The 21,451-nt window shown below is 42.0% G+C and overlaps 1 non-coding gene across 1 annotated transcript; it reads right to left on the bottom strand.

The window, feature by feature from the left end:
- Positions 1 to 19,221: 19,221 nt before the first annotated feature.
- LOC120106030 lies at positions 19,222 to 19,328 on the bottom strand. Its single transcript, XR_005508263.1, has one exon. It is a non-coding gene; the product is annotated as a small nucleolar RNA R71 (small nucleolar RNA).
- Between the last annotated feature and the right edge of the window lie 2,123 nt (positions 19,329 to 21,451).

The raw sequence follows: 21,451 nt of genomic DNA, 5'->3' as shown, positions 1-21,451 counted from the left end.
CTCCCTATTGCCGATGCATAAGGGTCTTGCTCATGCGTTGAATCTCTTCAGATGTGTTGGGGCACATCTTCTTGGAGAGATGAATTCCATGCCTTAGGGGTAAGAGACCCATTTTAGAGTTTTCCATGCTGAACCTTTTCAGCACTTCCTCTATGTATATCTTCTGTGATAGGCCAAGCATCCTTTTAGAGTTATCTCTATAGACCTTTATCCCTAAAATATAGGATGCTTCCCCAAGGTCTTTCATGAAGAATTCTTTTGACAACCAGACCTTGACCGAGGTTAGCATGGGAATATCATTCCCTATCAAGAGAATGTCGTCCACGTATAATATGAGAAATACGACAGCACTCCCACTAACCTTCTTATAGACACACGGTTCCTTTTCGTTCTTGATGAAATCAAACATTTTGATTGCATAATCGAAACGAGTATTCCAACTCCGAGATGCTTGCTTTAGTTCATAAATGGACCTTTGCAGCTTGCAGACCTTGTGATCTCCATCACTGGAAGTGAAACCCAAAGGCTGCTCTATATAGATATTTTTATCAAGATATCCATTCAGGAAAGCTGTTTTCACATCCATCTGCCAAATTTCATAATCATGAAATGCTGCAATGGCAAGCAATGTTCGGATGGATTTCAGCATGGCTACAGGTGAAAAGGTTTCCTGATAATCAATGCCTTCGCGCTGACTATACCCTTTCGCCACTAGCCTTGCTTTATAGGTCTCTATCTTTCCATCCGAACCTATCTTTCTTTTGTAGATCCACTTGCATCCAATAGGTACAATACCTTCCGGTGGATCTACTAAGGTCCAGACTTGGTTGGAATGCATAGAGTCTAACTCTGACTTCATAGCTTCCAACCATTTCTCGGAATCGATATCTGATATTGCCTCATTGTAGGTTTCGGGATTCTCTATGTGTTCCCTATTGATAGTCAACTTTAAAGACCACGCAATAGCACGTATCTGGTAGGATAGTGATTACGGGTATCGATCCATAGGGATTGGGGTATAATTGTTTTTCTTAAAAATAAAAATATTTAAAAAGGATGAATTTGTGAAGACTATTAAACTAAGCAATTTAATGAAATAAAATGCAATTAAAAGGATATCAGTTGGGAGAACCTAGGGCAAGAAATTCACTACTAACATCGAAACAAGGGTTATTTATATTTTAATTTATTCTTGGATTAACATGCAAATTGGCTACAAGCCTAAAAAGCATTCGAATAAAATTTCACAGAAGTAATTTAGGCATAATCCATCTTTAGTTTAGCATGAAATGTCTACCCTAATCTAAGGTGGTAGCACATCGCATCTTCCTTAAGCATGAACTATCTTATTTTTACTTCAATGATCATGAAGAGCAGTTGTATAAACATCATATTTAAAATCACAGAAATTAAATATGAGAGAAAAAAAAATATTCATTAGAAGCAGAATAAGGTTTATACAACTCCAAGAATAGAAATTAAAAATATAAAAACCCTTGGCCCTTTGTTAGGGCTACATCCGGCCCTGGAGAAGAAATCAGCCTTCCATGAAGTTGTGGGCGGCAGCAGCAGCACAGCAGCGGGCTCCCATTTGCATCATGATCAGCTTCCTTTCTTCCTCCCTCAGCACTTCATTCTTATTTTTTTATATACATGGGAAGTCATTCCCAAAATATTCTCTCCCTCCTCTGTTTCTTGTGGAACTCCCCAGAAGAGATTGATCGATCCATGGGATCCGTCTCCTCCTCCTTTTATAGCCTTCCCGAATGAAGAGATAAGGGTAGATGAACGGCTGACATGTGCGTAGATGATTTGGACGACGCGGGATAAAGATTGGAGCCGATCTGGAGGTTGGTATGCTGTTGGGATCGGGGACGACGCGGAAGAAGGTGATGATGTTGAGCATATCCCGGGATGAATGCGGATGCAGTTGGTTCGTTGAAGCTTTGGAAATGAAGACACGGAGTAGGATGCTTGATTTGCGAACGGGTTTGTGGTGTTGGTTGGGATTTTGTGGGAGGAGGGAACGGGAGAAGGAAGATCCTGGGAAATGGTTGGTTTGGTGGAACCGTGGAGCTGGGATTTGATTCCGAAGCAGAGGAATGATGCTGTTGAAGCTCTTGCGGATGAGGTTGATCCGTGAAGCTCGGGTTGCTGGGAACAAACGCGTGAGCTGGGAGATGTGATTCGGAAACAGGGGAGATGAACTGGTTCGGATTTGGAAGTTGGGGAAGATGTAACGGCTGGGAACGAACTCTGTTTTGGGATGTTGATCCACTCAGAGCAGGGGAGACTTTACGAACGGCTGGGAGATGAAGCTTATCCGGGTCGAAATGCAGGGGATTTGGCTGAGAGATAGCTGGTTGCGGCTGGGAGGAAATCTGGAAATGAATGATCCGTGGGAATGGAACCAATCCGGGCTAGCTACGGGATCATGATGGAACAACATCGTGGATGAAACGGTTGAAGCTGGGACGCTGGGTTTATGCGGTTAGAAGGAATATTGAGATGCTGGGAGATTCGTTGGGAGAGACGTTGGGAGGATCAACGTGGAGGAGATGACGGAGAACAGGGGATGTTTCGGTTTTGTTATGGGACACGGGATTAATCTAGAAGATGGCTGGATTTGTGAGCGTGGATATGGATGAAATGAATCCGGAAGAGAAGGATCACGGGATAAGCTTTCATCCGGCTATGAGCTGGGATTTGATCTCATTCGGAAGACGAGTTCTGTTTTGAGGGAATGATATGGATGAACTTGATTCGGTTGAGAACAAGATCTTTGGATGCTCACGGAATGGGAAGAGATCTTGGGTGATGCAGATGAAATCTGGGAGTAGCTGTCGTGGAAGATGAACACGGAATGGACTCGGTTCTGGTTGAATGTCGTGGAACAGGGGAGTTGGATTTGGTTCGTGGATCACGGGGAAGATGGGATTTGAAGATGGATGCTGAGGCTTTGAACGCGGGTCACGGGAGGATGAAGCTGAGGAAGCTGGGGAGCAGGGGATCTTTGGATAAGGCTTGGATTCGTGAGCTGAATGGGAAGAAGGGGATTTGATGCGCTGGGAGATTTCTTGCGGATACAAGGAATACGGGAGCTGTGGATAGACTCGGGAGGTTGACGCTGGAACAGTCGCGGACGCGAGATGAACTCGGGACGTTGGAAAACTAGACTCTATTTTGAAGCTTAAAACAGGGGAGGAAAGGGATGACGTGGAAGCTTGTTCTCTAAGCATTTAAAGGGTGACGTGGACATGGGTTCAGCTGTAAACGTGACCTGCACACATTAGTTTAGACATCATCCCAATTAGTTCGATTCGACCTGCACACATTAATTTTGACCAGTAAATAAATAAGTAAAACACTAATTACCTTTAATTTTGCAATGATGAAGGTAACACAATTTTTTTAGTTAAATATTTAAAATATGTGAATTAAAATAATGATAAGTGCTATGAATAAGATATTAATTTATGCATTATTTAGCACTTATCACACCCCCCAACCTACATTTTGCTAGTCCTCAAGCAAAATAAAATAAAAAACTAACTCACTTTCGCAGGAATCGCGATTGCATTTACCGTATGCAATAAGGCTTTAAACCCCTAGGTGGCCCTAGTGGACGAGTTTTGTCTCGTGAGGGTTTCCGGCTCAGATACCCACAAACTATTTGTCTCTACTCAAAGAGTTTATTATTTTATAAAATCTATTTTCAAATGCATTAATGCTAAAAATTTCAAAAGCACACAAAGTTTTAATTACTAAGTCAGTCCGAATCCTAAGTCAGTATGCAACTTAAGTTGAAGTCATTAAGTTTCCGTTAGGAAGTTGTAAGACTTATTTATACTTGGGTGCTTGGTGATATATGGACCATACACAAGCTAAGGCTTTAGATCTCCAAAATACTGCTAAAGCTGGTAGTTTCCAAGAATTGGTCAAATATGACCTAATCACTGATTCAAAATCATCCTACCTTGCAGGATTTCGAGAGTTGTGGATGTTTACTTTAATACCTCATGGGCTTTATCTGTAATATTCCAGTTTACTCGAATTTTTACAACGACGGCTTTCACACTATCGTCTTTTTCAAGGTCAATATTATTTTCTCCTTTTCTTTTTCTTTTTTTTATTATTTTTTTTTATTTTTTTATTTTTTATTATTTTTTTTATTTTATATTTATTACGCACTTTTACTCTTGTAATGATTCCTCCATGTAACGAGCATTCAGTCAACACTCCCACACCAGATGGCATAAGGTGTTAGGCATCAAGACTCCCCTACGAACCTATGCTCAGGTTCCTCATTACAAGCCCGCTGACCTTTGACGATAGATAGCCCTTTTCGATGTACCTGACTAAATTCATTTTTTTTTTTAACAATAAATATGGGATAATAGTGAATTAGATAGGAATGATTCATCAGGACTCAAGGTTGCTACTAGACTTAGCAACATAATGTTGAACCTAATCCTTAGAAGTGCAGGCCATGTGTGTTGTGAAATTCCAAAGTAAAAATTATCTTACAACTTGCTAAAAGAATATTTAATAAAAAGAACTCAAATTGACTTACTCCTGACTAGTTATTGAGCTTATTAGATTTTATATACTTTGTGTGATTATCATTTCAGCACTAAAGCATAGAAATTAGGTTTTTTTTTTTAAATTCACTTTTTTTTTTGAAATTCACTTAAAAATGTGAAAATGCGAAAAATTTCTTCAAAAATAAAAATTTCTTCAAAAATTTCAAAAATTCGAATTCCTATACCCCCAAACCTAGATCAGACATTGTCCTCAATGTTTTTTTTGAATATTATATTATTATTTATTTTTTTATTTTATTATGGATGAAAATATGATGCATATATGGAGGATAGAAGCATTGTACCGTAGTTGCATCAGTAATATGAGGGATCCTGTTAAAAAAAAATGCGACAAGAAAATATGCAAAAATAACCTACGAGAATTGGGTTGCCTCCCAACAAGCGCTAAGTTTAACGTCTTCAGCCAGACGCAGTGCATCTCTTCAAGCTCAATTTTCCTCCCACTGCCTCTATCAAGGATAAACTGTTTTTTCAAGAAGATGGCATGTCGGCTCACAAATACATTGTGATCCTCCAAGACGTAAAAATTATATCCTAATGACTCTTTAGGATATCCTATAAAACGAGCACTTATGGTCCTAGCCTCTAGTTTGTCCGCCTATAGTCGCTTGATGTGGGCCGGACATTTCTAAATCTTGAGATGACCAAGACTTGGTTTATTACCATGCCATATCTCATACGGTGTGGTATGAACGGATTTAGAGGGAACTCTATTTAGTAGATATACTATGGTAAGTAAGGCATCTCCCCAAAGAAACATAGGTAAATCAGTGAAGCTCATCATGGACTGGACCATATCCAATAGAGTCCGATTTCTCCTCTCTGACACCCCGTTGAGTTGAGATGTACCCGGAGAAGTCCATTGTGAGACTATGCCATTCTCTTTGAGATAGTTCCGGAATTTTTCACTAAGGTATTCTCCTCCTCGATCTGATCGAAGACCCTTAAGGAGTTTTTCAGTTTGTTTTTCTACTTCATTTCTGAACTCTTTGAACTTTTCAAAAGATTCAGATTTGTGTCTCATAAGATACACATACACATACGGCGAATAATCATCGATAAAGGTAATGAAGTACGAATAACGTCCCCTGACTTGCACATCGAATGGGCCAGACACATCTGTGTGTACCAGGGTAAGTATTTCAGTGGTCCTCTCCCCATGTCCTACAAAGGGCAATCTAGCCATTTTTCCATGAAGACAAGACTCGCAAACTAGATATGACTCGGAAGTCAATGAGCCGAGAAGCCCATCTTTATCCATTTTGTTCATTCTATCTTCTCCAATATAGCCAAGCCTGAGGTGCCACAAATACTTTTGGTTTATCTCATCCCTGGATCTCTTGGATCCTTTGACACTCACTTCTTGCTCAGACACATTTATAGATACATCCATATGCAAATGATAGAGACTGTCAATCATAAAACCACGTGTGACTATTTTATTTCTGAAATAAATAGAACAGCAGTCTTTGTCAAATGTAAAAACATGACCTTCCTATGCTAGATATGAAACAGAAATTAAATTTCTGCTAACAGCAGGTACATAATAGCAGTCTCTAAGTAATAAACTAAAATCAGACGGTAGTCGCAGAGGGTAGGTGCCCACAGCCACAGCAGCAACTTTTGCCCCGTTGCCAACCCGAAGGGTTACCGCACCTTCCGCCAGCCTTCTACTTTCCTTTAGACCCTGCATAGTAGTGCACAAGTGAGCACTAGAACCAGAATCTATAACCCAACTAGAAGTAGAGGAAACCGTAAGGTTAGTTTCAATCACGAGCAAGTCTAACATACCTTTTGAAGGTGTGTCTGTCTTCTTATTCTTCAGGCTCTCGAGGTATGAAGGACACCTCTTCCAGTGGCCATCGATATTGCAGTGAAAACATTTTCCTTTGTTATTAGCCTTTTTCTTTTGAACTTCCTTCTTTGGCTTCTTGTCTTTCTTCTGCTTCTTTGCAGGCTTCTTTTTCTTCCAAGTAGACTTTCTCTTGGAACCAGAAGTCAACTCAGCAGCTAGGACATTGCCCCTTGAACCTTTCAAGGCTTTCTCAGCAGTTACCAACATGTTTAACAGTTCAGTCTTAGTGCATTCAATCTTATTCATGTGGTAGTTTACTATAAACTGTCCAAATGAATCAGGAAGGGATTGAAGGATCAGATCTACTTGCAATTCCTTGTGCATGTTCATACCGAGCTTCTCAAGCTCCTCAAGGTCCTTGATTATAGTCAGACCGTGATCATGGACAAACTGCCCCTCGCGCATCTTTGCTTTGAAGAGCCTCTTGGACACTACAAAACGAGCTGTGCGACTCTGCTCACCATACAACTCTTGCAGGTGTGCAAGTATGTCCCTAGCAGTCTTCATATTCTCATGCTGGCATTGGAGTTCTTTGGACATAAATGCCTTGATATAGCACTTGACCCTAATGTTATCGTCTGTCCATTTTTCATGCGTCGCACGCTGATCAACAGTCGGATGTGCTGGTAATGTGGGGATATCAATGTCGAGTATATAGCCTATTTTCTCGCAACTCAGAAAAAATTTTAAGATTTCTAAGCCAGTCTTTATAATTGGTACCGGTCAATCGGTTGGTCTCAAGAATACGGATCAAAGGATTTGAGGCTAACATTATGATCTGCAGAGAGTAAAGATTCTAGTTAGACTTTTGTACTTGATCCTAATTTATTCTAGGGTCTTTTAGAACAAGTGTACCTCCCACTATTTTCTCGAATTCCTCACACTCTCCTGGTAAGAAAACGGAAATCCTACACAACTAGAGTTTCTAGTGGGTACTGCGGTCCCACCGATTTACATGCCACCTCACCTAACAATTATTGGTGACACATAAATAGATGAGTGTACAACTCTTGTACAATGCTTCTCAAGCATGTTGCAGTGCTACTTGATCTCTAAGTCATGAAGACCTCACCTAACAGTTATTGGTCCCATTCCTTAGTTAAGTCAGACCTACCGTATAACCATAGAAATAAAATTGTCATTGGGTCCTCACCTAACAGTTATTAGTGCCCAACCCCATCTTTATCCCTACAACATCACATGTCTATAGAGAGGTCCAGCCCCCCGATGCAACTTGTCCACTGTGTCCAGCCGAGACAAGTCAACATCAGAAAGACCTTAATAGCTCTACTACGGTGGAAGACCTATGGACTTAATATCGGTTAATCAGGTCTTAGTGTTTGCAACTTGAGCTCTTCATAAGAGGTAATCGAACAATTGGCTAGGTAAGCAGGTGGGAGGCTCCTCTTACTCAGAGAGTAAGGTCCTAATTAAGTAACCACCTTTCATGCTTTCCTAGACACCAATTAGATCAATTAATCTAATATGACTCGCTCATGTTGGTTCACTCACGACTTAATTAAGGAGGTTTTAGTTTAGGTCTCATTGGGATTGGTCTAATAGTTTGCATCATATGTAAACCTATCTACCCCACTCACATTCGCATCACATGCAAATAGCACATCACAAGCAGTTATAATTGCAGCAATAAATAAAAGCTAAATTTTAAATAGGTGATGATCATGGATTATAATTAGGTCATATTACAAGCACATGCACATCAATCGATCAGTTGGTCTTCAACTCATGAATTGGCCCCGAGCCTCCTTGATTCGATCCCTGATCAACTCTTGATCCAATCGTCATCAACCGCTCAGATCGCCGTTCATCTCATGCACTGTCTTCGACTTGATCGTTGACGTACATCACATCACAGAAATACAACTAAATATATAATAATATATTACATCCCTTTTAGGAGGCACGCAGGCCTCTCAAAACATCAAATAAGATGCATGCAAGCATCTGAAAAATTACATGACATTACAGATCACATCGCAGGTCTTTATATTTAATACCAAAAGGGTTTGAATCCTATGATCATCACCTCATGCAACAATTATAATTTTCAGATCTGAAATCTAATTGATCATCTTATGACATGGGTTGCTGATCATGCTAAACATGATTCTAAACTTTGTAGTCCCATTAACAATGCAATTAGAATCATCAATTTATCACATAAAAATCAGCATGCAAAAATCAGCAACACTGAAAAATTCTGCATGCAGAAAATTTCAGCATACATATCCTTTTAAATTTCAGATCTATCATGCCCGTTAATAATTAATTCTAACCTTAATCTATGAAGCCTAAGCTCTGATATCACTGTTGGGAACCCGCCCATGCCGCAGAAAATTAAAAAAATTTCAGATGGCAGCGGAAGAGGCATAAGCGGGATCGACGTTCATCATATGAATGTTATTTAGAAACCGTTCGTAGATAGATTAGAATTAAAAAATTTTAAAATAATTATGAAGATTAGATCTTCACTTTGTGTGGGTAGATGATCACCACAAACTGATGATCGTGATTTTGGAAGAAGGCTCGCTTAAAGCCGCACAAGCGTCCGGCCTCTACGGGTATCCACACGAAGCAAAGAACCGATCAAAGCTTTCTTGTCTCCCCAGGGTGCTAGCTCCCTTGCAGAGACAACTTTGGATAGCTGATTTCCTCCCTTTCAATCAACCCTTGATTGTGCTTGGGAGGAGGAAGAAGAAGAAGGCTCTAAGGAGAAGAACCAAAGGCTACTTGCAGCCTTTTCTTTTCCCTACGTTGGAAGAAGGAAGGGAGGAGGGGGAGGGCCGCCAACACCTTTCTTTTCTTTTCCCTTGCTTGCGGCTCAAAACCAAGAGAACGAAGGGGGCTCACGGCTGGAGAGGGAAGAGGATTCTCATGCCCTAGGTGCTGCCCCCTTGCATCCCTTTTATGGCGTGTGGAACTCCTACTAATTAGGAGCTCCTTACAATTTTCCAAGAGGGGCGCCGGCCCCTCTTGTGTTGCCGCACCAACCAAGAGACAGGGGAGGGGTGTGAGCCCCTCCCTTTTGTGTTGCCCTAGTCCTCATTAAGTAAGGATTGGGAGGCCCTAATGTGGCTAAGTCCTAATCTAATTAGGCTTAGTCCAAGTTTGAACCAATTGGGTTTAATCTAGGTAAGTCCTAATCCAATTAGAACTCAAATCAATTATGACTCAATTGAACTCTTCAATCCTAATCCAATCAGGAGTCTTGTTAATTCTTTAGATTAATAATTAATTAGGACTTAAGAAATCCTAATCCAATTAGGACTTATTTAATTTTAGTCGTAATCCAATTAGGACTCGACTTTGAATCCGAAGTCCTAATCTAATTAGGACTTCTAGGAATCCTATTCTAAGTAGGAATCCATATTGAATTCAAAATCCTAATCTAATTAGGATTGTAGGAATCCTATTCTAAGTAGGACTCCTAGTCCCAGTCCAAGTAGGATTTCCAGTCCTAATCCAACTAGGACTCCAGAAATCCTACTCCAAGTAGGATTCGTGTTTTAAGTCCAATTAATCAATTTCCATTGTTCCTTCTTCTACTGATTATCAATAGAATTGATTACTTGTGATTCATAATCACTTTTCAACCATCGGATCGGTTAATACCTCTAGTGTGTGTGAGCCCATAGGTTCTATTCTGACTGGTAGTGAGATATATTGCGATCTCTATCATAATATCATTGAAAACTCCTTTCAACGGGTTGGAACGATTCCAACTCAACTCATTAGGATTTATCGATCATCGAGATATTCCTTGTGAGTCTCACCATCCACCAGTGACACCTAGCAGCATGTAGTGGCCACCCAGTAGAATGGAATGATGAACCTCTAGGTGCAGTTATAGTATGATACAGTCCTATTATCGTGAATCCCTACAGGACGAAGGTCATGGACAACTCGTTAAACCCCATCGTCTGTCATATGTCAAGATTTATTCGACTTAAGTTCGAGAGTGGAAAACTCTTTCTCCACTATGCATACTGCCCCGGCCGAGGTCTTACGAACTCAGTCTTATAAATCACATAGGATCTCTCCTTATCTACCAAGGTTGATAGATTCCATATAGGTGCAAACTCTACTCCTACAGTGAACCTATTGCAGCCAATCTACACTGTATGGACCCGTATCTCTAGAGACCATGTATACGTGCAGTCAAACTACAATAACCTCACTGTGAGTAGCCGAAGCACCGCAGTTTAAAGGACTAGTCACACTACTGCAACATCAAGCAAGTCACTGACGAGTGGATAGATATCCAAGTGACTTCTTGTCTTGGTCACGCTCAGTACCCTTATTCTTAACAAGCACCTGCACTATTACTTCAGTGTCGCCACACCATGGACTCGAGTCTCGTCCATCCATAAGAAAAGCAATGTGTGCATTGATCTCATCGGATCAATCACCGTCCTCGTGATGATCCATTGATCATGAGCATTCAAAAATTAATCACCAATGATGCATGGCTTAAATTCTTAACTCTTAAGAATATGCATCATCATCTTATTAATTCTTGGACGATTCATAGACACATAAACAATATGAATGAAAAAGATGCCTTTTATTTATTCAATAATAAATAGTCAAGTACAAAATTATGTCCTAGAATTAACAATGTATCAGCCAGATTGGCTTCTAGGGCATACATCTAACATTCAGTGCATGGGTCGAGGGTGCTTAGATCGATCTAGGAAAAGAGCCTCTCAACCTACTCCTTACAGTCTTTGAACTGTGCTAAGTATGAGTTCTTGGCATACAAGTTTAGCTCCTCTTTGAAGCTTTTCAAGGCCTTGTATTCTTCAACTGCCCCAACAGCTCCCCCTTCGGTCTTTACAGCCCTCTACTCGGCCACTATGTCCCTTTGGTCAGCCACAGGCAGCGAACCCTTAGCAGCATGGAGCTTGGCCTCAAGAGGAGTAATATTCTAGTCAGCCAGCTTCTTCTCCTTCTGTAACTCAGTATTCGCTAGCTGCAGTTGATCAAGCTCTAAGCTAAAAATCCTTTGGTACTCAGCGACAAGCATCCATAGGCTGAAGTTCTGCAGGCAACATAAAACCAGATCAAATTGAGCTAAGCACAAAATTCTACAATTGTTATATATCATATGCTTATCTTCGTGGCCACTTTGAAGGCAGAGCAAAATAGGGCCTCGATCAGGTATTGGGATAGGTCGGCCCTATCACTCGAGAGTAAGACAACATGAGCAAGCACCTAAGCGACCTGGGAATCCCTCATCCCACTATTGGTGACTTTGACTGACTACTATGGGATGTATATTTTAGCCCTTTGAGCGTTGGGCTTTGGGGAGGAAGGTAAAATCTCCATCTTGGGATACTGCTCAATCCGAGGAGCTTCAATGTCAGCTCCAGCTCGGACCCAGTGGGAGGTCAAAGTTGGGTGGCTCCTCTTTATTGGGGCAGCCAACTTATTGCTCTCTCTAGGCATCTTTCTATTGATGGCCTTCTTCGAACTGCAAGTTCGCAAAAAAAAATATTCTTCAATTAGATAGCTCAAACTGATTATAGCTCGTATAATAACAATACAAGAAAAAGGTGATTACCCTTAGGTCTAGCTAGATTCAAATTTGCATTCACTAGCATCTGTTCGGCTAGAAGTTCCTACACAAAAGGAACCTTAGCTTGGCACAAATCAGCTAGTGCCTTCTACTTACCTTAGATAAACTAAGGGATTGATTCAGAGACTTCCCAGGCAGCCCTCATACCATGTTGAAGCACCATGGCCGCTCAGACAACATGAAGAAATAGTGACCTTTCCAGTCATGAATTCAGGAAGGACCATTGTTTATCAGTTAATACTCCTTTCCAGTCATGCTCAGAGGGGTACTCCTTTAGGATGTAAAGAGCTCTAAAGAGCTTAGTGGTGGGCTAGACACTATGCAAAGTAGAAAAAGAAAGGAGCCCAACTATGATCCTCCAAGAGTTGAGGACTAGCTGGGTTGATACCAACTGGTACTAATCTAGGAGTGAGCTATTAAGGGGTGCAGAGAAAATCTTAGCCCTACTTTCAGAGTCTCCTTGTATAAGCATAGCGGAGTAGGAAGATGACTAGAGGCCTTCCCATCGAGCCCAAATAGCCCTAGGGCTAGGAGGAATGAAGTATGACCTTCTAATCTTATTTAAATCAATTTGATCTAAGGTGCTCTCTGTGGCACTAGGACCATATGGGATGACGAATTCAGCTGTCTTAAAACTTGAAGAGGACAAGCCCAAGCAATCTAACCTAGAACTAGAGCTAGACAACTTGCTAATGGATAAGCCACTCATTATGATCTATGATTTACAACCTATGAAAAATGGAAAAAGGTTGGGAAAAGGAAGTACCTACTAACAACCTAATAACAAAAGGACAGAAGAACTGAGCTAAGAACAGAATAGATGACCCAAGCGAGACCCCACAAATTTGGAAATGAGACAAAGACACCGAAGCCTACTTACCTTATATATAGCTCCCAACAGCTCAAATAAACTGGAAGAGGTACATCCTATCAAACTCCTAATCTGATGGGCTGACACATGTCATACTATTATCAACCACCAAGCGATCATATGGATCAAACCATTGCATTACCTCAAGTATACCAATTGATAGAGGGAAAAACAGATCGTCTAGCCCACAACTAAAAGGCCGCCCCGTTTCGGCCCAGTAAACACCAACGATGAATGACTAAACCTTCACTTCGGCCCAGAGCCAGCTCGTCCTCCGAACTCCACCAACTCCGAACATTCGCCAACCCCTCCGACCAAGTTCGTGGTGCCTCCAGGCAAACACCGACCCATCCTGATCAAGTTCGAGACGCTGACCCCAGCAATATACCGCATATGCTCCGACCCTCGAGCTTGGAGTACTCCCTCGAGTATACCTCAAAAACTGGAAAACCGAGCCCTCCCAGTCTACACCGAGCCGGCCTCACTAAACGCCTGATGCAACTACTTAACGAGCTCGGCCTCGCCAACAACCACATCCACGTGCAGGCCTACGCCCACCTACGAGGCCGTACTCCACCACACTGTCGTGTCATGTCTCCATAACCGACCAACAGCAGTCAGACGGCACCTTAACTACTCCGGGCATACCCTGCTGTAACGGACAAAGCCCAACCATTCTTAAGAACGGGCTGTGCTGCACACCATCCGGCTCAGAACCATACCCCCTTATGATGGGGGCTGACAGCACCTCCGTCACCTGGGCCACTCCACCGAGGCTATAAATAGCTCGATCAGGTAATTCCTAGGAGATTCTCTTGGCTGGACCAAAATTTGCCTACTCTAACTTGATCATCGGAGGGCCCTCACCGGAAAAATCGGTGAGGCTTTGTGCAGGTCCGCGGCCGTTGCGCAGGAGGTGGTTCCCGTCTTCCCCTCTCCACACCGACGGCTCCCTCGGCTCCATCGGCATGGTCACCCTCATGCCAGATTTGAACCACAACATATTGGCGCTAGAGGAAGGGCCTGAGTAGTGATCGCAATGATAATGAGCCAAGGAGCCCTAAACGCATCGAGCAGCTGGGAATCAATGCCCGACTGCTCACTCCAAGGTCTGCCTCCTGCATCACCCGTCCCTGCGGACCAAACCTCTCAAATCCAGCCATAGCACTTCTACCTACTCGCCCAGCAAGTCCAAACCCTAGCCATGGTTATCCAAATCCTTCATCCGGCTGGAGCTCTGTCAATCACCAAACTCGACAAGAAGGTCGAGGAAGCGGGGCGACAAATCTAAATGCTTTGGAATCAAATCGTGGAACTCCACAAGGAGTGTTATTGGTCGAGAAGCTGATCCCCCCAAAGATCTGAGAGACATCTCTCCCATCGAAGTTTTGAGGAGTATACTACTCTTACGTCCTCTCGAGCCCAAATCCTCATGGAAATCGAGGGTTGCGGCTACCTCCAATCTCCTCCGAAGATGCGACCGTCCAAGTCACGAAAGTGCGCGGGCAAATACTGTCGCTTCCATAGAGACCACGACCATGACACGAAGGATTGCTATTAGCTCCATGATAGGATCGAAGTGATCGTCCGCCAGGGCCATCTGAGCCAATTTGTCGATGGGCCAGGCAGCAGAACGGAGCCAGAGGGGCAGACTTCGGAACCATTCGACGGACCCAATGACGGACGCCCTAGTGCAGACACTACTAATGCTTCGCCTATGAGCCTTACGTTGATGCCGCCCTGGCCCTGAGGGGCCGGGGAGAGGCCATGCTCACCGACCCGAGGCTGGTGACCCCGGTTGTAAATTACTCCCCCAAGGGAGGACCTTAGCCCCTTTCAAGTCTGGGCTTTCTTCCTTAAGCTGTAACCTAATGAAGTTATCTTCCGGAATTCTTCCGAAGTGTCTCTAAAGTATCTTAGGAGGCTCGGCGCACATTCAATATCCTGGCAGTGCGAATCGTACGCCTTGAGGAGCATCTAAAAAGTCACCCTTTGAACTCGGCTCGGGATGCCCTGCAATATCAACGGAGAGCCTAGACAGAGCACCCCCGTCCGCAGGATTCTACGAGTTCGCCCCTGATCTGAGTGGGGAGTATCTACAAAGTCACCCATTATGCTCGGCTCGGGGTGCCCTGCGGTGTCAACGGGGAGCCTAGGCGGAACACCCCCGTCCACAGAATTTTATGAGTTCGCCCCTGATCTGAGTGGGGGGCATCTATAAAGTCACCCTTTAGGCTCGGCTCAGGGTGCCCTACAGCGTCAACAGGGAGCCTAGGCAAAGCACCCCTGTCCGCAGGATCCTACGACTTCGCCCCTGATCTGAGTGGGGGACATCTACAAAGTCACCCTTTGAGCTCGGCTCGAGGTGCCCTGCGACGTCAACGGGGAGCCTAGGCAGAGCACCCTCGTCCGCAGGATTCTACGAGTTCATCCATGATCTGAGTGGAGGGCATGCACAAAGTCAGCCTTTGAGTTCGGCTCGGGGTACCCTGCGGCATCAACGGGGAGCCTAGGCAGAGCACCCCCATCCGTAGGATCCTACAAGTTCGCCCCTGATCCACAAGACGTTCAAGTAGATGCTTAATCCCGAACTTATTATTTCCGAGCTGGCTTCGGCCCCTCAGATGGATTTCTAAGTCTCGAGGTGTCTTCGGCCCCTCGAGCAGGTTTCTACGTTCGGGTGGATGCTATCCCCAAACTTATTATTCCCGAGGTGGCTTCGGCCCCTTTGGTAGATTTCTAAGTCTTTAGGTGGCTTCGGCCCTTTGAGCAGTTTTTTACGTTCGGATGGATGCTTATCCCCGAACTTATTATTTCCGAGGTGGCTTCGGCCCCTCGGGTGGATTTCTAAGTCTCGAGGTAGCTTCGACCCCTCGAGCAGGATTCTACGTTCGGGTGGATGCTTATCCTCGAACTTATTATTTTCGAGGTGGCTTCGGCCCCTCGGGCGGATTTCTAAGTCTCGAGATGGCTTCGGCACCTCGAGCAAGTTTCAATGTTCGGATGGATGCTTATCTCCGAACTTATTATTTCCAAGGTGGCTTCGGCCTCTTAGGTGGATTTCTAAGTCTCGAGGTGGCTTCGGCCCCTCAAGTGATGAGAGTACAAAAGTAAAATTTTTATATTATCTTAATTAGTATTATAGTTAATCTTTATTAATAAAATTAATTAATTAATGTTTTATTTTTGTCTGAGTGCAAGTAATTCAAGAGATTCAATAATGCTGGTTTTCAGCCCAACGCCTGTCAGCCCGAGCTCAACAAATTCTCCAGTGTCCGTGATGAGGCAACTCAACAGTTTCTAACCTAAAATTCCCATGTATCCACGTCAACGGGCTGAAGCAAGTGATTTTCCAACATCTTCAAAGCTTCCCAACCGTCGCCACATTCCATCCGTTCGAGCCAGCGGCCGTGAGGAGCTTCCAAACGATCATCATCTCCAAGCGTCTCCCCTGTTTCTTCCCAATGGTCATCCACGGTTCCTTCATCCCATCGACCGTGAATCTTCCAAGCATCGTGGCACATCATAGGTCAAGGGAACAGGAAGGCCAAACCGGCTCTTCAATTCAAAGCCGAGTCCTCCATTTCATTTCCAGCAATTAAAGTCCAACTTGTTCCATGAAGTCTTCTCAACTTCCAAACAGCCGCATGGTTTCTTAACCTCCCAGCAAATGCAAACAGGCTCTTCATTCCATCCCGCGTCTCATCCGCTCCCAGTTCCTAAGCGTCCGCAACAAAATCTTCCAGCGTCCTTCGGTCTTCCCAGCCACACCGCTGAAGATGTTTATAAAAGGGAGCAACCACACGGAAGGGGAGGGCAGAGGGGAGGAGACAGCAGTAAAGGGAGGGCAGCCGGCTGGATCCATCCAAGTCTGAGCGGCATCCGGTGGAGGAAGGAGGAAGGCATCCGGTGGAACCAAAGGGAGGAGGAGACCAGCGTGCGACGAAGGAGGAAGGCATCCGGTGGAACCAAAGGGAGGAGGAGACCAGCGTGCGACGAAGGAGGAAGAGGCCAAGGGAACCAGCAAGAAAAACATCTTAACTCCTCTTCCGATCCATCTTCTCAGCCGGGCGAGAGAGGAGAAGAAGCCGCGGATCCATCCAGCCAGGCCACGGAGGGGAGAAAGCGTCATTGGGAGAGAAAAAATAGAGTGCCCTGTTTTCTTAAGAGAAGAAAGAAGAAAAAACTATAAAGGGGATTTATGCTTTATTTTATTTATTCTATGCTAATCCCTTTTATAAAAATGCTTGCATCTCATATGGATAGCTAAATCTCTCTTAGCTAAGGCTAGGGAAAAGCCTAGCATTTTCTTCATGTTTTTCCTTTAATCATCAATTGGATTTTAATGTTTTAGATTTGATTTATGGTGCAGTAGATTGAAACAAATTATTTCAAACTTATATATTTTCTTTGATTTGTTATTTTCTCCGGGTATAACAGATGCTTAGAAATCCCTATAGTTTAAAATAGAATTACTGTAATGCTGCCCATAAAACTAAATCTATTTTATTATGATTAATAGATGATTTTAAGAAAAGCATGTTTAAGTGCTAGGCTGAATCCTAATGCCTTAGTTATATTTTTGTAAATCTGAATATTATTTAGCCTTTAGTTTTTTTGTTCACTGTCAAATCTCTGTGGATTCGATCTCGGACTCACCGAGAATATTACTTTGCTACACCCTATACTTGGGGTATCCTACGTTTAATTTCTCTTTTAAAAAGAGCAAGATTAAAGACGTAGCAAGTTTTTGGCGCCGTTGCCGGGGATTTGCAACGTGCGAACAAAAACAAGGCTGCAAATTTCAATTTTTACTTTCTAGTTCTTCAATTTTTCTTTATTTTTAACATAGCTGAAATTTCAAATCTTTACAGATTCAAGAACGACACAAAGTGGGACTAGTAACGAGGAAGATCAAGATCAAATTTTTGGATTTCCGGAGTGAACAAACTCCGGCCGTGAGTATTTAAATTAATTTTTCTGTTTTGTTCATACTAGTCCTATTTTTCCTAGATTAAAATTTTACTCTTATTTAAAAAATTAAAAAAAAATATTAATTAAAATAAAAAAAATAATAAAAAATAATAAAAAAAAATAGCTAGTTTGCTTGATCAACTATTCAAATGCAATTTAATGTCATGACATAAAATGTTAAAAATCTTCTTGATTGTTGCATATAGTATTAAGCATTTGCATAAAATAATCTAAGTGCTGAACCCATTAAAAAGATAAGGTCGGGATTTCATCACTCGTCCTTAGCCCAAAAATCATCCCAGTGCATAAATATCCTAAGCCTAATTAAAATCAACTAGACGTTGGCCCCTAAGGATATTCGAGCTCAATAGGACGAAGACCACTGAAAGTTGCACCAATTTCGCTCTATGACCCCGGTCGATGTCTAGGCAAGCTTTGTCCCTCTAAGTGATTGAAGGGAGACAGTTTCTGTTCGAGGAAAGTGGGTTTTAAGTGGGACCTTTGCTATACGCATCGTGACCCCTCCACTTACCTGAGAGCTTACCTGGTCGACTAGGTTATTAGACCGGATTGGAGGCTTAAGTGTACTCTTCAAACCAGTTAGGAGCTGTCTAGAAATTTTTAGGAAAACATTAGAAATAAGGGTGCTATGCTTTGATATTGTTTGATTGTGAATAATTTTAGTAGCAGGGTGTCAATATTCATAGCTTTAGGTAATATTCATACTCATCCAAAACTCTAAAAATATATATATATATATACAAAATAAATAAATAAATAAATAATAATAATAATAATTATAAAAAAAGTCGACTGGTTAATTGGTCAGTATATGCGGTTGTGGCAAAGGGATAAAACGAAAAGATTATTTCGAGTTGAATCAAGGGATAAAAGTTCAAATATTCAAATGGAAGATAATGGTAGTAATCAGGGAGATAATGAATTTCAAGATGACTTACCTATTAGAACGCTTCGTGATTATCTACAACCCACTAGGATCAGTACCCCATCTTGTATGGTTATTCCTACTGCTGCGGGAGCCTTTGACATGAAACCAGGAATAATCCAATTACTTCCAAAGTTTCATGGACTTGACTCCGAAAGTCCCTACTTGCACCTAAAAGAATTTGATGAAGTGTGTTCAACACTTCAATTTAATAATATCAATGAAGAGGTAGTGAAGCTTAAGTTATTTCCTTTTTCTTTAAAGGAAAAAGCTAAGTCATGGTTACATTCTTTAAGACCTAGGACCATAACTACCTGGCAAGAAATGACAAGAGAATTTTTAAAGAAATTCTTCCCAACACATAAAACAAATACACTTAGAAGAAATATCATGAACTTCGCACAAAAAGATGGAGAAACATTTTTTCAGTGTTGGGAAAGATTTAAGGACCTTCTGCTTGCTTGCCCACATCATGGATATGAAATTTGGAGGGTCATTAGTTTCTTTTATGATGGTTTGTCCTCCAATATGAGACAATTCGTGGAAATGATGTGTAATGGTGAATTTATGAATAAGGAACCAGAGGAAGCCTGGGACTATTTTGATCTGTTGGCAGAAAATGCACAGGCTTGGGATACAATAGATAAGAACGAGAAACCTAAAATACCGACTAATACTAAAGGAGGAATGTATCATGTTAAAGAAGAAAATGATGTAAATTTAAAGATTGCTAATCTAACTAGGAAGGTTGAAGCCATTGAATTAAGCAGAGCCAATACAGGAAAGGCACCTACTATAGATGAAAGTATTTGTGAAATCTGTGAGAGTAATGCACACTTAACCAAGGATTGTCCTACAATCCCCGCCTTCCAAGAAGTGTTGCATGATCAAGCAAATTTCACAAATGCTTATAAGAGACCATTTCCTGAAACATATAATCCTAACTGGCGAAACCATCCGAATTTTAGTTGGAGACATGGACCCACTGCCAATGAATCTCAAGGGAATTCCATACCCTATGTGCCACCCCATAAGAGATCCCTTGAAGATACTTTGCAAACCTTCATGCAAGGGCAGACTCAAATAAATCAGAATACAATGCAATCACTCCAAGAACTTAAAAATTCTGTAGGTAGAATTGAGGCTCAACTTAATGTTAGGGAAAGAGGGATATTTCCAGCCCAACCTCAATCTAACCCAAAGGGTCAACATGAGGTCCATGAAGCAAGTTCATCCCAACCTAAATTTGAGCAAGTTAAGTCTGTCACAACCCATCGGAGCGGAAAAATAATTAACAAAGAAATTCTAACGAAGGATGACAGACCTGAAAAATTCATTGAGAAAAGGGATGAAAATAATACTGAACAAGATGATCCAATACCTCATCATAAGATAGTTGCTCCATTTCCTCAGAGCTTGCTTGCAGCTAAAAAGGGAATACCTGACCAAGAAATTCTGGAAATTTTTAAACAAATAAAGATTAACATTCCTTTATTAGATGCCATTAAGCAGATCCCATCTTATGCCAAATTTTTAAAAGATCTTTGTACCATAAAGCGAAAGCTTTATGTACAAAAGAAAGCTTTTCTAACTGAACAGGTGAGTGCTATTCTCAAACACAACACCCCACCTAAATATAAAGATCCTGGTTGTCCTACCATATCTTGCATCATAGGAAACTTCAGGATACAACGAGCCCTTCTGGATTTAGGTGCTAGTGTTAACTTACTGCCCTATTCAGTTTATGAACAGTTAGGACTTGGTGAACTAAAACCCACCAAGGTTACTCTCCAACTTGCCGATCGATCTATAAAGATACCAAGAGGAATAGTCGAGGATGTACTTGTCCAAATTGATAAATTCTACTTTCCAGTCGACTTCATAGTATTAGATACCCAGCCTGTCATGAATTGTACCACTCCAATACCTGTCATTCTAGGCCGCCCATTTCTAGCTACTTCCAATGCTTTGATTAACTGTCGAAATGGAATAATGAAAATGTCATTCGGGAATATGACTATAGATTTTAATATATTTAACATTTGTAAACAACCCGATAATGATAACGAAAATGATGAAATTCATGGAGTTAATCTGATCGATTCCATTGTAGAAGATGCTCTTGTCCCATCTCTTTCTTCTGATCCTTTAGAAACATGCCTAACTCATTTCGGAAATACAGATATCAACCAAAACTTTAGAGAAATCAGTGCTATATTAGATTCAGCTCCTTTGTTGGATACAGATAGGTGGAAATCTCGTTTTGAAGAATTGCCCACACACAACAATAGTCCTCTACCATCTAGTGTTCAAGCACCTAAACTTGAGCTAAAACCTTTGCCATCTGAGCTCAAGTACGCATACCTTGGTCAAAAAGAGACTTTTCCTGTGATCATATCATCCCAACTCGAACAAAGTCAAGAACTAAAATTATTGGAAATTCTCAAAGAGCATAAGGGAGCAATAGGGTGGACAATTGCTGATATCAAGGGAATTAGTCCCTCAATTTGCACTCATAGAATCCACTTAGAAGCTGATGCCAAACCTTCTCGTCAACCTCAACGTCAATTAAACCCAAACATGAAGGATGTGGTTAGAGCAG

The sequence above is a fragment of the Phoenix dactylifera genome, unplaced genomic scaffold (genome assembly GCF_009389715.1).
Source record: "Phoenix dactylifera cultivar Barhee BC4 unplaced genomic scaffold, palm_55x_up_171113_PBpolish2nd_filt_p 000434F, whole genome shotgun sequence".
Lineage (NCBI taxonomy): Eukaryota > Viridiplantae > Streptophyta > Magnoliopsida > Arecales > Arecaceae > Phoenix > Phoenix dactylifera.
Note: the sequence above shows the minus strand (reverse complement) of the source record. Positions and strands in the feature narration are given on the sequence as shown.